Raw genomic sequence first — 5,798 nt, 5'->3', positions numbered from 1 at the left:
GGGGGGGGGGGTTACTTTCTTTCCTGAGCTCAGCACGTGCCCAGCCCCGTGCAAAGATCTGCCCAACCCCCTCCTCCTCCACCGCCTTATAGCTGCCTACAAAAAAAAAAGTTAAAAAAGGAAGCTTAAACATTGAAAACCAGACAGCAGTAGAGTGGGCTTATAAAGGAAGAGTGTGAAGATTGATTACCCGTACAATGTCTGACGTTTACTCCTCTCCTGCCTTTTTGAATAGCATCTTTTTGAATCCCAATAGCTCCTGTTTCAAGATTATAATAAATCGGGGTGACATTTCAAACTCATTAAAAATATCTAAATCAAGTACGGAACTTGTCAGAAGTCTCAAAGCCAAGTTTTGAAACTTTTCCTCTACTCCCTCTCCCCCCAGCCTTTTAATTCCATATTCAAGAGTTCGTAACATTTCAGGTATTCCTACCTTGCTTTGCCTGGCAGTTAGAGTCACAAGAGGGTTACAGTTCACTGCAGGCCTGCAATTAAGAACAATTTAAATGATTCAGATTTGAATGATAGCACAGTAATAAGGTGGCGTTGTCGGCTGCTTGCAGCCAGGAAGGAGGAGTCCGGCAATTTCGGTCCCAAGCGTGGTGTGTGACCCTGGACCAGTCACTGTGTTGGTTCATTTTCCAGCAGGAAAGGAGTTTAACTACAACAGCTAGCACCGCGGTAGCGGTGCGTGGTCACCCGCGGCGCTTCAGCGCGTTGGCATCTGCGAGAATGGCAAACGACTCCCAGTCTAGTACTTAAGCGCGGTGTATTTGCATGGCCCGGGTCCAGCATCTCTGGACAATTTATTCACTCTCTGGAATGTGCCACCTGGGGAAATTGTGGGTTCCCCCTCTCTGGAGGCTGGCTTGTCAGCCCAGAGAGGGATTTTTTTTTAAATTGAGGCAAAAAAAAATTGAAATCCCTTGTTTCCCCCTCGTCCATCTCTTTCCTCTCCGCACACCGGAAATATCTTGGTTCTAAACGTTCTAACACTGGACTACTTTAGAGGTTTTTGGAAATTGCTTGGCGGTTAGGGTTTGGCTAGTGGAGGGACAGGGGGCGAGGGAAGGGAGGGGGGCAGGAGGCTCTTGGTCCGTTCTCTCGGCCTTTACCAGACTGGGTGCAGCCAGTCATTCCATACGTCGTAAAACCGCCGAGACATTCTAGCCCAGGGCGCGGGGTGTGGGGCGCTGTAGACTTCCAATGGCTCCAAGAGCCTCTGCCTCCACCCCACGGCTGCCCCCCGACTCTTTTTGTTCCCCTTTCCAGCTTGCTTCCAATTACCTTTCCCACCTGGGAACAAGGTGCGATTGGAAGGGAGTAGGAAGCTTTAAAAAAAATTAAAAAGCCCCATCATGTTTCTATCCTATAGGAACTAAGGTAGGTATGGCCCCCACTGTGTTATTAACCACAATGCCAAAAAAGATAAAGGCAGCCTCTTTTACATTCAAATCGTTCAGGAAAAAGTAGCAGCCCTCTAGCTGGATACCCCGTTGAGAGACGTCAGCAAACAAAGGCTTCTCGTCCCTGAACCGGGAGCCCTCCGGGGTAGGAGGAGGGGCCGGGCCAGCCCGCCACCAGGTGAGTCATAGAAGCCGGGCTTGGGCAGCCTGCCCTCGGAGTGTGTCAGCTGCCCGCCGTGCCTTCTGGGGCCCCGTCCAACTCGGGGAGGGGGCAATCGCGGGCTTAGGCAAGGGGCTGAGATGTGAGGCCGGGCCGGGGACTGTGTCAAGCGATAGGGTCGGTGCAGGGGGGAAGAATTAGCAGGTTGTAAAAAGCACATACAACTTTACCCAAAGGCCTCCAGCCTATGGTGTCTGCACCTTTGGTCTAATGAATAAAAAGTAAGAGCCAGAGTTGAGCAAGGAGTGGAGATCACTTCCAGGGATGGTGCAGCAACAAGGAGGAAAAACTAGATCTCTCTCATACAATCCCGAATCCCAAAGTGAGATGCCTCTGGTACCCTGGGATCAAAAATAAATTCTAAAGGTTTTTAAAAAACCAGCGTGGACTTCCTTCTTCATTATTATGGGAATGACATTCTAAAGTATTGGTGAAAAGCCATAAATAATCACAAGACACTACTATTGAATAAGTGCCCAGTGGGTGCTAATTGCAGTTCTAAGCATTTTCATAACTACCCTATTAATTAGGTACTGTTACTGCTTGCAGCTGGGTTAAAAGCAAGGCCACTAGAGGCTGACTTTGCTTCAGGACTGCCAGCAGCCAGTGCCAGAGCCAGAACAGTTTTAACCAGGAAGGAAAGGGCACAAGCTATGATTATGCTCCGTGGCTAGCTTCGTGGGCACTATTCATGCCTCTTACCTACCGTTTATTCAGAAGGAACTGCCTTGTAGAATTTGTTCTGGGAGTGTAATTTCCCGGAAGAAATACCTGATAGCTAATTAATTAGTAATCTGGTTTATGCATGTGGGTTCACCTACACATCTGTCTATGAGAAAACACGCCAGGGAATCCATCCCTTCTGGGTGCCTACTTGAAATCTTTTTGGGTCTGGTCAAACCAACCCCAAGAAGGGGGGAGGGGGCGACTTGAGAGGCCCTGACAGAAACTTCAGGCAACCCCCAGATGACATCTTCTGTGGTTGTTTCTCTTTTTAACTTCACAGAGTTCCTTTAAGAGCTGAAGATCTCATCAGAATGATTCATGAAGACGAAAAGTCATACAACTGGGTACTAGGAGACACAGAACATAGAGTCCAACATAAACTACTGCCCAGATGAGTGGTGTGGACATAGCTCCATCTCTTCCCCCGACACACCATTCTCACTGTCGTTGCGAAGAGGCCACGAAGCCCTGGAGCTCAGAGAAAACCTTGGAACCTTGGCGATTTTCCTCCTCATTTTACAGTAAGTGGGAAGGGCAGTCAGGAAAGGCTAAAGTTGCTGTTGGCAAATCCCAGTGGGGAAGATTTCATGGAGAAGGAACATGAGTTGAATGTTGAAGGATTTGGAAAGAGGGTTAGAGAGGCAAACAATTCTAGGCGAGGTGCAAATGTGGAGTGAGGCATTGCCTGTGTGTGTGGAAGAAGGTGCTCAGTGGGACAGGCTGGGAAAGACAAGATAGTGACATACTCAGAGGCTGGGGAGATGAGGCCCTGCTTCATGGTAAATGGGAATGAGTAAAGGAGGGAGGGCTAGAGTATGAAGAATCTCAAGGGCTGACTACTTCAAGTCTTCTCATTACTGCAGGTCACTTCTTTCCTGACGATTATACAGCATTTTATTGAAAATTAAAGAAGGAAATTTAGTGTCTTGGGCGATGAGTAATTTGTTAAGAGCAACAATGTTTGTAGATATGCCATTTCTCTCCCATGTGATCATGTTTGTCTTTCCATGCAAGCTTCCCTTGTAGTCAGTATATCCTGTAAACTTTGTTCTTGGAGAGCCAGGTGGAATGCATTAGAAAGCTCTCTGAACTCAAGGTTGAGTCTGTCCTCATTAACCAGACAGCTCACTTGGGCTTTTTGATTAATTTGAATTCTTTTATGTATCTTGACAGGGAAAGCTGAGGGTGGGGGTTGGGAGAACAGGAGGTCTGTTTTCAGAATTCTTCCTTTCCATCAGAACTAAGGTTGGCAATCTCAAGGATTCCTTCTGGCAATGAATCTATTGCTCACACCATGCTTCAGATTCATCAGAATTAGTCTGCTCCTATTTGCTTTTTTTTTTTTTCATGGCATATTTGTAGGGTTGTCTAAGATGACTGCATGCCACAGAAATAGTGAACATATTCCATCTGATTTTAATAAAAAGTATCTCTGGAAAAAAATTCTGGCTGAAAGCATTTAGCATTATGAGATGGGATTGCTGGCGACGCACAGTCGTATTGGCCATAGATTGTTGTTTTTTTTTTAATCGAGTTCAGTTCCAAATCTCTTATTGGCTAATTACAAGTACTTAACATGTTGCAAATGAGCAGATCCCAGAAGGGCAATTGGGAAATAATAGTAATAATCACAAACACCAGCTGATGTGGTAGATACCATGTCGTTTTGTACGTGGAGATGCATTTCTCTCACAAACTCCGTCTGTTTTGAGGATGTGTGCCTAAGCAGCCCTATGGTTTTAGAACACTCTGCTTGCTGTGCTTTTGTGGAAGAGGCAGAAATACGAGGCAAATCATCTCTTGAAGATGGCTCACATTTGGTGGTGGTTTGCTACGCAGATATATTTGTGGTCGCTTCACTCTACTTTGTAGAAAAAATATTTGATGTCATTTGCCCTATAACTGCTGCCAGCCCTGCACACCGTCTGTTTCCACTACTGAGAGGACGCCATCCTAGCACCAGCCAGGAGGTGACTCACTTTTTTGGTGGTGGTCATTGCTAGTTCTGAGATTGTCATATCTTTATTTCTATCTTGCTCCCTCGTCTGTAGTCACTATAACTGAACTAATTCCATGTGTCAAAGATGTAAGCTGTCTCTTCTTAACGTTGGTCTCATTGAGGGCTCCCATACAACTCCAACCATAAAGATAAACGCTTCTTTCTAGTCTCAAGCTGCCCATTTTTAGGGCCGTTTGAGGGGCCATCATGTGCACCCCCCCAAATCTTCCTTTTCAAAAAAATAGGAGAATTCCACCTGCTGATACTTTCTTGTAACCATTATATATTTTACTCCATTTCCCTGGATTGATTGTGACTCCTGGTTCCTGGACTCCTGGAGGCTGACGAAGAGTATCAATTCCCTGCTGCTTTTTCTTCGAGCGTGTCTGGTCCAGATCCCACTTCCTTGCCAGTATCCTTACTTCCTAATGGCCTGGCAGAACCATGGCACAGCCTTTCCTCTTGCTATAAGCATGGAGAATGGCGCCAGACTATCTGTCTGCTCCACAGTGCCAGCTGCACCAGTCACTGTCCTTGGCACGCCGCCCAGTGCCCCTTCCTCTCCTCTCGGTGGTCATCCCTCCTTCAGCTCCCTTCCTTGCCTGGCGTGCTAGGCTTTTTGCGACTGGCCCCTGCCTGCCCATCAACCCCCGCTGACATCTCCCAGTGTGCTCTGCCCACGCCATGCTGTGGCTCCCCCAGGGCAGTTGCTAATTCTGCATTCTAGCATCCCACCATTCCTCAGAAAAGTGGTTTCCAAAGCCAATTCTGACCACGCTCCACTATATTCACTTGCTCTGCCCCTGCCAGCCTTGACTGGAAAATGGAAAAGAACAACCGGGCAAGCTTGGATTTGCTCCTCCATTTCTGCCTTGGGAGTGAGCCACGCTTTCCTTGGGCTGCTGTGGGCTCTGAGTCTTTCCTGGGAAGGCTTCTATTTGAGGAGCTGCCATGCTCCATCTGCCCTGTCTGGAGTTTTCAAGCTCTCTTTTCCCTTGTTCCAAGCCTTGTTCTTCGATTTAGCCATGACTATTTGAAAGGTGATGTTTTAGCCTCCATAATTTCTCTGCTAAATTTTTTTCTCTCAAATTATTCCAAATCCATTATTCCCTCTTGGATACACCCCAAAACATGACTGTGGTTTCTATAGCAACCAGGCTTGTACTGTTGCAAGCACCATGTTAACATTTATGTTCAGTTACCATTGCTGGGTCAACATTATGCACTTTATCTCGGTCCTCTGCCACAATCCTGGCAGAAACCCCATGAGCTAAGGCTACTTAGCAGATGAAGAAACCAAGTCTCAGAGAGGTAGAGCGACTTACCCACCACATCCAGCTTTTCACAGGCAGACCTGACACTCAGGTATGATCATCCTTCAGCCGGGAAGCTACTACTCATCCTGAGACCTCTGCTCACATACCCATGCCTGTGTGGTGCCTTC

Source organism: Condylura cristata, unplaced genomic scaffold (assembly GCF_000260355.1).
Source record: "Condylura cristata isolate star-nosed mole 26May11 unplaced genomic scaffold, ConCri1.0 scaffold00012, whole genome shotgun sequence".
In the NCBI taxonomy this organism is placed as follows: Eukaryota; Metazoa; Chordata; class Mammalia; order Eulipotyphla; family Talpidae; genus Condylura; species Condylura cristata.
This window is presented reverse-complemented; position numbering follows the sequence as displayed.